Below are 14,767 nucleotides of genomic sequence, written 5' to 3'. Positions count from 1 at the left end.
GCCTGAAACTGAATTGAATGTCACCAGCGAAGCCAGAAAAGTGTTCTTGGACCATTGCTACTGTTAGGAAAGATTTCATAATTGTATGTAATTTTTCCTCCATGTGTACACCCCCAAGCTTTTTGCTGCTGTTTAGACACCATAGACTGACTTTGCCAGAGAAGCACAGCCTTTAGCTGCACTCCTCTGGGCTTTCATGGGGAAACTGACACGCTCTTAAGACAGTCAGTACTGGGAGACTTTGTTTCCCTTAGTCTTTTTCCAATGTTGCAACTTTTCTGCTGTGTACTTGGGGCTGTAGTCATTTTCCAAAGGACCTAGATACTCATGATGGACTTTTTGTGAGATGTGCAGATGTGTCATGGACAGGGCTGGTGGCAGTGATCTTTTCGCATTGTTTTTAACCCTTTCCTGCCATGTTAACTGCATTAACCGCGTTTGCCACAAATAGGTGGCCTGGCTCCAAAATGCCCATGCCACGAGGTTCTTTGTCCTTTGGCCAGCTTGCCCCTTCACCTTCCCCAGGTCCAGTCGACCCGGGTCAGTCCTTATGCAGGATCCCGCGAAACGCCAAGCTTTCGCGGACGCCTGCATGCCTTGTGTGTGTGCCTCCAGGATGTGGGCTGGCGTGTCTGTCCCCAATACACATCCTGGGTGCCAGAGAATCTGGAGTGCAGTGAATGACTGGGACCACTGTAGTCAATGATTGGTCCACGTATGGAGTGTGTGTTTGTGAGCAGATCTCCCATTGGGTCCTCTCCGTTTTGGCGTGAAGGGAACTTTGGATAAGAGGAGGCTGAGAACACCCATGCCATGTCGATCTCTGGAGCTCTCACAGAACCAAAGATAGAAGCAAAAATACACTCAGTACCTGACACTACAAATCCAACTTAAAGGAATAGTGCACTCAAAAATTGTATTATCCTGAGCGTTCAGGCATATGGTTTAAAGCAAACTGTGATCGATTGTAAAAACATTTCTTGTGCACCTTACCTTAGTTTTCTGCACTTTTACACATGGGAAATCAACGGGCTGGGCGTGGCCATCTTGTACTAATCTTATCCATGGATCGATCGCCCTAAGTTCAAGTCACTAAATCATATCACCCGCCCCTGAAGCTGACATCACTAGACGCGGATGGCCAATTTCACAACGCGAATGCACGTCTCATGTCAACGTTCTATGTGCGCCAGCTAATGACGTGTCTCCATGGAAATGGCAGGATGCCTCTTTCCTCAATAAGTATAAATAGACCGCTTCTCATTAGACAATATCAGAGTTGCTTTTCAATCGTTTCACTGTTTTTTTTTTGTATAGCCTGTGACTCGTTTCTGCTGTGTTCAGCTATCTCGGTTGCACAGAGCCCTTGCGAATAGATACTTATACTACCATTACTATTGATTTCAATTTTGTTGTATAATGGCAACAATACAGGCCTACCAGTACGAGCCGGAGTATTCCGAGGTGGAATTACTTGATAGAGAAAGATGTGGAAATGATGGGGCATCGTATGACAGTTGGGAAGACGAATCACTGCATCTGGAGCCAGAGCTTAGTCGCATGGAAGACGTTGCACCTGGTGTACCTGCATTCGGTGCGAGGTTATGTCAACCGAGGAGAACTGCTGCTGCCAAGAAAACTCTGGATGCTCGCCTACATCTCAGAAGAAGACACACCACTGTTATGCGTTTCCGAGCTGCATGACTTCAGGGCAGCCTGCCTCACAAGGTCCGTGTTGAGGATTATGATGGTGCTTATGCACGAACTTCGCGCAACAGTTCGCCCTCACAATCCAAGTAACGAGTAAGTGTACTCTAGATTTGATGTCATTTTGACCACTGGGGCCACTAACATTTCATGTTTGTCTCCTATATTGTCGTAACTTTGATCTATCACTGCCAAATGAATGATGTAGTCTGCCAATTGAATACATTTATCGCGCTTTGGGGAAATCAGAGTGTTCATCTTATGTGTCTTTTACGTTCTACTAAGAAACAATATTTCTCTGTGTCCCAAACTTATGGATTGCATGGGTGTTCACTTTTGTAATGTGTCTACACTTCAAAGCCCAAGTTGATTGATACATGAAGTAACATTTGTACGGGCAACTATGCCATAGGAAACAGGGTGCATTTTCAAGTAAGGTTTGTACACTTATCAGGTTCATTTAAATACACTGGGCCTCATTACGACCCTGGCGTTAAGGGTTTAACGGCACTGTAAAAGGTGTCGGCGCAGTTAAACCCTTAATGCCTGATTACGAGGTCCTTTGCGGGACCCGACCTAAACGGCTGGTTTTACCAGCCGTTAAAGTAGGGTGCCGCAAAGGGACCTTGGTGCTAAGTACGGTGCCACAATTTCCTATGGGGCAAAAATGGGAATGGGGAAGGGCCCATGGTGAATGGGGAATTACCGCCCCACCAACCTTGAATGGGGCGGTAATTCTGCCATTCACCATGGCAGACCCCGGCATGGCGCCGGGGTCGTAATGAGACCCAATATGTGTGTTTCTCTTCCATAGGTGGTACAGGCTGGTGGCCTACCGTTCATTTAAATGGTGGCTTTATGGGAGGCTTGGATTCTGCATTCGACGAGTAATACCCGCCTGTGTCATGGGTGCCATTTATGCCAAATTCCTCAGTGACAGCGGACAGTACAGGGTAATTTCCCACACTGTGCTGCAACCTGAAAGTATACAATTTGTAGTATATTTGTGCCATCAACATCAGAAACAAAATAAAATACAAAAGAGCTTTTATGAATAGTTGTTTCAATTTTTCAGTGAATCAAGGACACGCTCACTTGTCTATGAGGGACATAAATGAATGGTTGGTGCCCTTTTACGCTCACCTCCTCTGCAACAATCCATCCCCCCTCCATTTTAAACGGCCAAGGTGCCAAACACCATGTACACTTCAAAGGTATCTTCCGCCCAGGGGCCATTGTTCACATAGCCTCCCCAGACCTAGTGTCTCCAGGCCCCCCTCAGGCAGACCGCACTCCTGCAATCCACATAGGTGTGTCTCCCTTCAGCAGTGTTCCGGCCCTTTTCTGCACGCCTCTTGCCCATCCACCCCCCCCCCCCCACTATCAATGGCAGTCCGCACCTGTGGCCGTGCGCTCCCAATGGGGCTGGCAGGATGGGAACGGCCAAGGTGCCAAACACCATGTACACTTCAAAGGTATCTTCCGCACAGGGGCCATTGATCACATGGCCTCCCCAGACCCAGTGTCTCCAGGCTCCCCTCAAGCAGACCGTAACCCTGCAATGCACATAAGTGTGTCTCCCTTCAGCAGTGTTCCGGCCCTTTTCTGCACGTCTCTTGCCCATCGATCCCCCCTCCAATATCAATGGCAGTTCGCACCTGTGGCCGCGCGCTGCTAAGGGGGTTGGCAGGATGGGAACGGCCAAGGTGCTAGACACCATGTACACTTCAAAGGTATCTTCCGCACAGGGGCCATTGTTCACATGGCCTCCCCAGACCCAGTGTCTCCAGGCTCCCCTGTAGCAGACCCCGCCAGAAACATGTCACACATTCAGATACACACCCACTTTTCTAATCCTTTATAAACCCCTTGATATTTATCCGGAGAACATCTCTGAGCACTGGAAGTCAACTCTTGATTGTACTACCTGTTCTCCTGCTACTAACTCCCCTGCTTGCTGAATCTAATTGTTTGTTAGTCAAGGTAAGGGGAGGTCACCTATTAACTTCTCTATATTCATCTATTTCTGATCTAAAATGTTCTATCTATTTCGACCGAATGTACCCACTAGTGTAATGTTCATTGATCTCAATGACTTTGCCATTGCCTAATGTTTCAAGTATTTTGATCTCAATCTATAGCACATTTCATCAATGTCCATTGTAATAGAATCGCATCTTTCTCGGACCATGTCTATAAGCATGTTTCATTTTGATGCATGAAAGTACATTCAACGGACGAGTAACACGTTACGATTTGCGTCATAGCAATCAATTCTGTATGAAAGTTATCCCAGTGTATAATCGACTACACCACACAGGTTTTGCTTCTTTGACCAAAACAAACATTGCATAGAAAGCTATGATATAATTTCATCAATCTCATGTACACAGTACAATTTCTTTGTAATTATTTATACTTTTTTTTTACAGATCTTATAGATTTTTCAAAAATACCTGCTTTTATGGTTTTGGGTTGCCGTTCTAGGAGCCATGTCAAAAGTAAGGGCACAATCCTACATACATTCCCGAAGAATATTGATTTAATAAGAAGTTGGGTTAAATATTGTAGTTTTGCGGTGGACGATCTTGAAAGTAGAGCGCAGGCTGTCCTGGGAGACTTGAGGGCCAATCGATTCCGCATCTGCAGCCTGCACTTTTCAGAGGATATGGACTACCAATTGAAGTACACAAAAAAGAATCAGCCCAGAATGTTTCGTAAATTGTTTCCAAATGCAATTCCAACTCTATTGATGCACACTCTGCGTCAGGTGAGTCCTGGATGATGAATTTGCTGTAGGCGGTGGGGTACTGAAAAGGTAACTTCATGAACGGATTGGTGCTTTCGGTGTAAGTGAGTCTTACTAAAGTTTGCATATTTACCAGATTGTATTACATTTTAACTATACCACATTTTACTATACATCTGTCCCTGGTTTATTGAGCCTCACATGAAGTAATTATGAACATGGAAAACAATGTCATAGTGCCCTTCAAATGAAGCATAATGTTTTCGTAATCGGTTGCTTGACATGTCCATTTTTTTAGGAAAGTATACTGACGGAAGCCCAGACCCTCGCAAGTGACGCAACCACTGACACATCCAGTATACCAATGGTGAGCCCTACAGACTTCCCGAAGTTCATATTCTCGACAGTTGGATCTTCCCACATATCTAATGCAAATCAAATTTTCCCTTGTACCACTTTATAACAAAGCACTTAAAATGAAGGAGCAAGATTCTGCATCCATTTATTTTCCGGAGTCAACAGCAACTTGAAGCGCCTATCAGGTAATTTTGTTTCACTTTTCATTTACGAGAATGTAATATGCTTGGAATATCAAATAATATGAAATTGTTTATGTATCCTGTCGGTTGTTTACACTAGGTGTCATTTATGGGTTTCTCTTTATATGTTCCATTGTCTGCATCCCATTGTCTCAGTTCAATTTCGCTGCTTTCATCTGTACTACAACAAGTACTATGTTACAGGGGGATGCTGTTACTTTGACTACAATGACAACGTCGTTTGCAGCTTGTCCAGATTATGTGGTATGCGTACTTACAGTTGCCTTGAATGAAAGAAAGTTAATCCTACATAGGATACTATTAGGCAGTGACAATAATATAAACGTGCAGTGTTTCAAACTTTTATGATTTCAGTTCTAACGTTACACTTCCTCCCTAATGCAGAATACATTGCAAAATGTTTGAGGGCAACATGACAATCAGAATGTTTTGCACAGTGATCTCTGATGAAGTACACTTGCCATCTATCAGGTGAAATTTGAAATGTATATTTTGACTAAATGACGTATACTGTTTGCGAGAGTATGTGTGTAAGTGCTGTGTTTTTTTAATGAATATTCTATTCAAGGAATGTACACAAGGTGTGGAATTAGAAGTGGAGGCACATCGATCAGAGGTGGTGGATCAGCTTACTGGTGCGGTCGTTACAGGGAAGACCACAATTTCACAGAAAATCAAGAAAACAAGGGTAACTAACAAACAATTTTGTTTTCTAGAAGTGTTTTGGGCTGTTGTTTTGTTCATAACATGTTTTTGTAATTAAAGTGCTATCTGCTGTATGTGTGCTATACATTGAACATGTTTTTACAACACATCTCCTAGAGGCCCAGAAGGAAAAGAAGTATAAAGACACAGACAACAAATGAAACCAAAGATGTCGCTTGCCAAACAGATTTCACCATGGAGCAACTACTATTTGATGCACAGCGTGGTCCAGTCAATAAGCAGACTCGTGATGCTTAGGCCCAGTGGCCTGAAACTGAATTGAATGTCACCAGCGAAGCCAGAAAAGTGTTCTTGGACCATTGCTACTGTTAGGAAAGATTTCATAATTGTATGTAATTTTTCCTCCATGTGTACACCCCCAAGCTTTTTGCTGCTGTTTAGACACCATAGACTGACTTCGCCAGAGAAGCACAGCCTTCAGCTGCACTCCTCTGGGCTTTCATGGGGAAACTGACACGCTCTTAAGACAGTCAGTACTGGGAGACTTTGTTTCCCTTAGTCTTTTTCCAATGTTGCAACTTTTCTGCTGTGTACTTGGGGCTGTAGTCATTTTCCAAAGGACCTAGATACTCATGATGGACTTTTTGTGAGATGTGCAGATGTGTCATGGACAGGGCTGGTGGCAGTGATCTTTTCGCATTGTTTTTAACCCTTTCCTGCCATGTTAACTGCATTAACAGCCTTTGCCACAAATAGGTGGCCTGGCTCCAAAATGCCCATGCCACGAGGTTCTTTGTCCTTTGGCCAGCTTGCCCCTTCACCTTCCCCAGGTCCAGTCGACCCGGGTCAGTCCTTATGCAGGATCCCGCGAAACGCCAAGCTTTCGCAGACGCCTGCATGCCTTGTGTGTGTGCCTCCAGGATGTGGGCTGGCGTGTCTGTCCCCAATACACATCCTGGGTGCCAGAGAATCTGGAGTGCAGTGAATGACTGGGACCACTGTAGTCAATGATTGGTCCACGTATGGAGTGTGTGTTTGTGAGCAGATCTCCCATTGGGTCCTCTCCGTTTTGGCGTGAAGGGAACTTTGGATAAGAGGAGGCTGAGAACACCCATGCCATGTCGATCTCTGGAGTTCTCACAGAACCAAAGATAGGATCCAAGTATCCTGAAACTAAGAAGCCAAGTCGAGGAACCGCTTGTGAACCGCTTTAAGGTTTGGCACCCTGAGCCCGCTGTCGTCCCATGGGACCCCTCTGCAGCTGGTCGTCCTAGAAGGTCTGCGAAGATGCTTCAACCCATTAGAATAGTGGGACCAACTATTCTCAGCACCTTCATCAAAACCTGCAAGTAAGCTTACCGAGTTGTTTTGCTCTGTCACCGCCGCCATTTCGAGGAGGCCCTCTAAACTTGGTATACTGCTAGCTCTGTGTCCACGGCACCCTCCCACCGAATTTCGTACACTTGGCATTTCCAGGTCTGAAGTGAGAAGAGTGCGCCCGGACCGGAGCATACGCAGTTACCGTGTAGCCCTGCCACGGCAACGACCTTTGCAGGTACGCTGCATTTGTCACCCTCTTGCCCCTGAAGCCTGCTGCAGTGAAACTGGGTTGATTCATCCACCCAGAGCAGAGAAATCACCACTGTCCCATTTGGGAATCATCACGGTATCTTCGGAACTGAAAGCCGCAGAGATGTCCTTTTTGTCGTGTTCGAACCTGCAAGCGAAGTGAACTGAACTGACAAAGTTTGGGGCTGAGTGCGCCTGGGACCGTTGAGTACTTAACACTTACCGGTGACCCCTAGCACCAGAGCCTCTGTTTACACATGAGTGGCCCCTGAGGGTCCCTCTCCTTTCCACTGCTAGTGCGAACTAGCGACTCCATCCCGCACTCTAGAACTGCCTCTGCCTTCAAGTGTAGGTCCTCCCTGAATAGTGGGAACTTATTCTTCATCGCCTCATCCACCTTCCTGAGCTGCTAGAGACCCCTGAAGAGACCCTGTCTTGCCCATTGGAACAACTGTGTGTGCTTGCATTGCATGTACTATTGAGCACAAGGCTCCTCTCTTCTTAGGGCTTGGACTGCCTCTTAGTTAGGTGTGTTGTCGATGTCGAAGAGGCCAAAGACTATCTGCACTCCCTGTTTTTCTTCCCATCTAGGTTGTGGACATATTTCATGCATTTAACCCTTTGGACCCTATTGGTCTTGTATATACATTGTATTGATATTGTTGTGTTGGTTTACTTAGTATTGCTGTGATTATTTTACTATGGTCTGAGTTACAAAGGCCTTGTTATAAATGTGTCTATAATTTTGGTATAACACCTGTCTGGGAGTAATTTGTAAATGTCCTTGCTGTGTGTGCTCGTTGAGGTCTTTCAGTCACCCTCACCCCTCCTGAGACTTAGTCTTGACCACCTGCCACAGCTACCTTGATTGGTCTGGCTTGTCCAGAGGTTACTCTGTTCCAAGAAACTTATCTGGCCTTCTGAACCTCTGCCCACCAGGTCAGAGTTCAGAAATCTGTCTTAACAGCTACAATGTAAGAACTCGACAAGATGAAACTGAATATAATGAAGATGCATTGGAATTCCTCGCAGACCACTTGACACAATCTTCACCCGCAAAAAAAGTTCTGCCCAATAAACATTCGATGTTGACGGTTTCTCCAAATCGTGTAAAAATAACACAAGCTGAACTAACAGAGACTGAAGCTTCAACGCAATTAACCATAGATCTTGACTACAGTTTGGGAAGTTTGGGGGATTTGTCCACCACAGTTGAGTCACAAACCACATTCATGCAGGACGATTGGCTAACAAAGGAGCACAAATACATTGTATTCGACAGCTGCCTGGTAGAGATTATACTGATGCTGAAATGTGTCCATCCATTGAGGGGGAATATATGTGGGGAGCCATTGGTGATTGTGGCTCGTGTATTCCAAGGCACTAACCTGAAAATCCAAGCCACCTGTGTCCACCTCCATGATACATTTTCATGGTCCGCTCAACCGATGCTGGGCAAAGTGCCAGCTGGAAACCTACTGTGTTTGGCAGATTTACTTTTCAGTGGCTCGACTTTCAGTAAGATGTCCAGTTTCTGTCAATTTGTGGGACTTGAGTTCCTTGCTAAAACCCAGTACTACAAAAATCAAAGGGAATTCTTATTCCCTGCTATTAGTCAAACCTGGAAAATTGAACAGATGTCAATTGAAAGCACATTCTCTGGCAAATGGTTCAGGCTAGCTGGTAACAGACAGTGTGACAGCCCCAGAATTTCAGCAAAGTACTGCACATACCACTTTCAAGACATGGGGCCTCATTACGAGTTTGGCGGTAGCCGTGCCCTTATCAAGGGCACGGCTACTGCCAAGCTCGACACCGGCACCCGCGAATGGGCCATTACCAGCCCATCACGAGATGAATGGGCCGGTAATTGCCCATTTGCAGGTGCCGGTATGGCCGGCCTCCCGATCCTCATTCTGCCCTGTAGGGCAGAATGGGTGTCGGGAGCATGGTTGCACCGGCACTGTTAATAACGGTGCTGGTGCAATCACAAGTTCTGCTTGCGGGTGCCAGCCTGCACGCCTGGTCAGACCATGCGTGCAGTCCGGCACCGGCAAGCAGAACTAGTAATGTGGCGGAGAGGTAACAACGGCGCCGGTAGCGCTACTGGCGCCGTTGTTGTCTTTCTGCCACATTCGTAATGAGGCCCATGGAAACTAAAAAACTTGTGAGTTCGGAGATCGTGCAAGTGTCCCAATGTACATCCTCTGTGGCCATGAAGAAACATGGAACATCAAATCCCTCGAACATCTTCAATCGAGGGGAATGCAAATAGACCTCATAGCCACTGACAGACATATTTCAATAGCCAAGGCCATGCGAGAGCAGTTTCCAAACATTCGTCATCAATTTGATGTATGCCAAATCAGTCAATAAAAAAATTACAGCTGCTGGTAAAAAAAGGGTTCGTAAAATATTTTACAGTGGTCTCAGTCTTTCAGCAACCATCTTCGGTGGAGCTCCAAAACGTGTGATGGGACTTTGGAAATTCTACTTGAAAAATGGCGCTCATTGATGCACCACTGTTCCAACGTTCACTCATGGACAGAAAACCAACACAAATGTGCACATGGACCTTTATCGGAGGAGCAGGAACGCAAGAAGAAGTGGTTGGTTCCATGTTCATCTCCACACAAAGCTCTTGAGAAATTTGTGTTCGATAAAAATCTTTCAAGGTTGCATTTTGGCATAGACGGTATGCAAGCTTGTACATTACTAGCTGTATTAGCGCACAACGAGAACATAGGGAGAGAACAATCGAGAACTAACAATCGGAAACGCTTGGATGCTTCGTTACACCTTGGCCTTTGCAAAATGAAGCGAAAAATGGGTGGCCAAGCCAATATACCAAGAAATGGAATTAGATTTTGGGACAGATCTCATATTGACTGTGTTGGCCATGCATACTCATGGAATCAATCCTGATTTTGTTCCTAGGACACATACAATGCCATAAAACATTGCAAAGGAACCCTGTCCACCTAAAGCTGAATCTTTGTACCGAGGTGCACAACCTAAAGGTTTGATCTGCCATCTTCCCTTCTTGGGTCCTCAGGATATAGGTAGACGTATGTTGCTTTTTGGGAGAGTATATTACTACATAGGATTAGGGCTGTGATGTGGGTCCTTGACTGATCGGGGCACCGTAGGGTCAGATGAATATCAGCATGAAAGGAACTGCGGGGTATGAGCTGGTGGGCAGGCTGTGAGTGCACAGGAAGTTTAGTGGAGATGAATGGGCACTTGGGCTTATCACTTGTCAGTGTCTCACGCTCTCGCAGAGCACATTCCTGCATGAGAACAGGGCTCGAGCAGGGCTCGAGCAGAGGTGGCAATGGCGAGGCGATGGTGTGGGCTGGCTGAGCAAGGCGCTGGGGATGGGAGAGCTGCATTTGTACAGAGAGATGGATTTTTGGGCCTAGTGGAATGATGTGATTCGGGCTATTTCAAAATTGTTTCCTAATGCTAGGCAAGAAACTATAGAGTATGTGTTATTTGTGACGGGGTGCGGTGTAACGGAATGTCGCGGGGGTTGGCTACGCCTCCCCCTTGGTTATTACATATGTTATGTTTCGAGAGTGATGAAAGATGGGGTAGGGGGCAAGGATCATCTACTTCCCAACATTAGTAAGATCGTTGTCTGTCTTCCCTCTGTTCACTCTGCATTGCCTCTTTGCACCTTGAAGCACTTGTGCATAGGTGCGTTATAAATGCCATATCATATCATCATATCATGGTCTGTTTCAGACAGACACAAATGGAATCTTAGGTTTCCAGGTTTCCAGACTTTCAGGGGCTTGTATTATCTGTTTTACTTACTTTCAGTTTAACTGTTGTCCAAAAATAAATAAATCACTAGCACTGTTGATGGGTAAAAAGTATTCATGATTGTGCGGCATCGGTGGATGCCAGCAAAAAATGTCTTTATTATTTGGGTATATTTCTAATGCCACGTTGGTCGGCCAGGCTCACCGCTCCCATGGAGTGAAGGTCAATTTGTGTGATGTTGCTTGTGGGTAGTTCACACCTATGCGTCTACCAGGCATACACGCTCTAAACAAGGTTCAATTGTAATTCGACCTTGGACGAAAGGAAGGGATCGCTATGGTTTGAAGGACAGAAGATGTTAAATACCAGCAGGAATGATAACATTCACTATTTGAAACTGGACAGCGTAAGATTTACTTTCAATCTATGCAAACCGTTGTTCTGAGCGGACACTGCGTTACGTCAAGAGACTGGAACAACCAAATATAATGTAAGTATAACTACTCACCATTTATTTTGCGATTCGAAACAGCTTTTGTGATTTATGCATATGGAACAATTCAACGACGTGCGAATATGCATTTGACGTAAAAACTGTATACAACAATGTATTCCGTAGATTAAACTTATACCGCGACACCAGCAAACACAACCTGTATGCAGGCTAATGATATCTAAACCACTTTGTCTCATTGCATATCTGGATGTGCTATCAACGTTGTATTATTGGATGTGACGGGTGCAGAACAGTTTCCAAGCCAGTTCCATCACAGTATTAAAAAAGGTAGCAGGCGCACCTCTCTCGAATGAACATGGCATGATAACCTGTTGTGTGGTTTTTTCCCTCTTTGAGAGTCTGCAGCCATTGCTTTTTGCTCACTGTACCTTTCACAGATGGGAAATATCAGTTTGCATATCAGTCTTTATCACGCCCACATGTGTAGTCCAGCACCGAAATGCTATGGCAATTCCCTTCTGAACAAGAGTACCTACAGCAACCCCATACACGTGTTTCAGCCTTGCTGGGCCTCACCAGTGAGGTGGAGCTGTGCCTCTCTGAGCACAGTGAGCATGGAGTCCACGTCTGGGTTCTCCCAGGGAACTTAGGAGCACCAACCCCAAGTTCATTTCAAATATTCTGTTATAATGCTGTCTATCTGTTCCATTTTTCAGTCAGCTTCTGCATCCCATTGTTTGTGGTTTATGTTCGTTATTAGGTTTCATTCGGTGCAGAATTACAAGGTAAATGGATACATTTGAATAAAGAACGGCTACTAAAATATATATTTTTTATGTTTTCTACACAGCTATATTTTGCCGTTGTGTGAATGCCATAGTTTCCACATTCCGAAGATGGATTTTTCAGCCAGAAGTGGCAGATACACCTAAACAGATGGATTCCAATTACAATGATGCGGAACGATCGCCCGGGACTGATATGCCCTTTTGCGGTACCAGCGACAAGGAGCAACCTGTTATCGTTTACGTGGTCTAGCAAGAAGCTGATGCCGAAGCCTTGCAATTCAAGGTGCAGTAAATTCGCATCTTCTCCCGAAAGGAACACTGTGTGCATCATGATAAAGTTTTGATGCTCTAACCCAAGGACATTAAAAAATGTGCGCTTAATCGAAATTAGCGGATCATGTTTGCTCTCCAAGCGTTTTTTGTGAAATAAAAGCACATTATAAATTGCAGAGTGTTGATGTTTCCTTTAAAAATAGGGTTTTCTATTCCGATTTGGGACGCGCTGTGCTGTGAGAGGATGTGTGTGTTGATATTCCGGGTTCTCCGTCAACTGACGTTAAGACGTAGGTGATGACAGGTCACATTTAGCTACTCTGCCCACTAACGTCATGAAAATAGGTGGAGAATATCGCTAGGAATAGTGATGTCAGCTTCAAGGGCGGGTGATATGATTTAGTGCCACAGGGGCACTTGAATTTAGGGCGATGGATAAACGGATAAGATTAGCACAAGATGGCTGCGCCCCACCCGTTGATTTTGCATTTGTAAAAGTGCGGAAAATTAAGGTAAGGTGCATAGGAAATGTTTTTACGATCGATCACAGTTTGCTTAAAACCAAATGCCTGAACGCTCGGGACAATAACATTTTTAAGCACACTATTCCTTTAAGAAGTGGTGCGCACCATTTTATCTTAGGTGCAACATGTCAATTGTCATCAGCTCAGGACTTCACCACAAAATTTAATTGAATTTTGACTATTTTTTTTTACAGTTCACCATCCATTAGCAGAATCATTGTTTATTCAGTGCTGTCATTCACCTCAATAAAACCTCTTCCCAGGCTCAAGCTCTGGCTTCAAAGAGTTAACCAAATGTCTGGGTACATGTAGGCGGAGTTGAGCAGTTGTGATCTTTGAATCTGATGTGGGGCAAGGCTTCTTTGTGCTCAAACAACAGTTTTCGGTGCTCTGATAAACCAACATTAGTACTTTTAAAATGCATTTTTATTTCCATTAAATGATGCCTAATTTACTGTCTTGTATCACCCGAGGTACATTTTACTTTCATCTTCATTCTGGCAGCTTATTTTCAAACCGTTTTTCTGTAGTCACCAGTTTCCTTAATGTGTGAATTTTAATGTACTTCTGCAGTGAAGTTTCATCTGCACATGTTCATTTACATGCTGCAGAAAGCACACAATTTCCCGTGGCATCTCTCTGTTGTAGCAAAGCTGCACTTTCGGGTATTGGTCCTATGTAGTTGGAATTAGGCCTCGGACTTGCTCCGGCCTAGTCATTCGCATATAGTCCACACTTAATTTTGACTTTCCTGAAATCAGCCCTTTTATATTTGGCAGTTGAAATGTACATGCTGACCTTGCGATCTGGCAGTCAACGGTGCCCTTTTGGGCTTAACTTAGCCATACGCAGTTAATTTCCATCTGGAGCATACAATATCACACAGATGTTAACACACCACTCCAACCAGTCCTCCATCACATCCCTTCCCAGTTCTCTTGACCATACCCTCAATTGTGTTACCACCATTTGGGGTTTCCTCTGTCATCCGCTTGTACTTTATAATGATTGGTCATTTATAACGTGCTTAATACCCAGAGATTTCTAAGCGTGAACCGGGGATCGAACCTGTATTGATCCGTGTCATCTTGCTTCAGAGGCGAGCACGTTTCCCCTGAGCTATCCTCCCGAGTACGTCAGGGCTGTGATCTGAGGCTTGCCGCTATTCCCTGAAATGGTTTCTATAGCGTGCATGGCTTGCCAACGGTGATCCCATTCTCTTCGCCAGGCTCAGTGCTCTCCTCACTTTCCTGTATTTTCCATGCGTACACGCTGCTATGCCATACTGCCTCTGCAACACCTCAAAGTGAGGCCAGCCATCATCACTGCCCTTCAGTTATCCATCTACATAAGTACCATTTGGGCCAGAGCACAGTGTGTCAGTCCAATGAAATTTTTGAGTTCGGCCAAAGCGATGCCCCTAGAAATGGATTATGCTTCCAAACCTGGCACATCTGTACCCAGGAATGTCTCAGAAATTGTCAAGATTGTCCTCTAGCTCCTTTCATCACACTTCACAGTTTTGTTGGCTAAAGCCCAACAAAAAAAAAAGTGTAGCGGAAGATGCGGGTGGATGAAATTGGAATGGAGGATGTTCACTCCAGGACCAATCCTCACAATCCTCTAATGAGGGTGCTGGGAGAACCAGCCAGCCCTGGATCCTAAGTCCTCCCAGTGAAGCCCTTTAGCCAAGCCACATCTTGATA

Source organism: Ambystoma mexicanum, chromosome 3p (assembly GCF_040938575.1).
Source record: "Ambystoma mexicanum isolate Mex_15411 chromosome 3p, UKY_AmexF1_1, whole genome shotgun sequence".
Taxonomy (NCBI): Eukaryota; Metazoa; Chordata; class Amphibia; order Caudata; family Ambystomatidae; genus Ambystoma; species Ambystoma mexicanum.
This window is presented reverse-complemented; position numbering follows the sequence as displayed.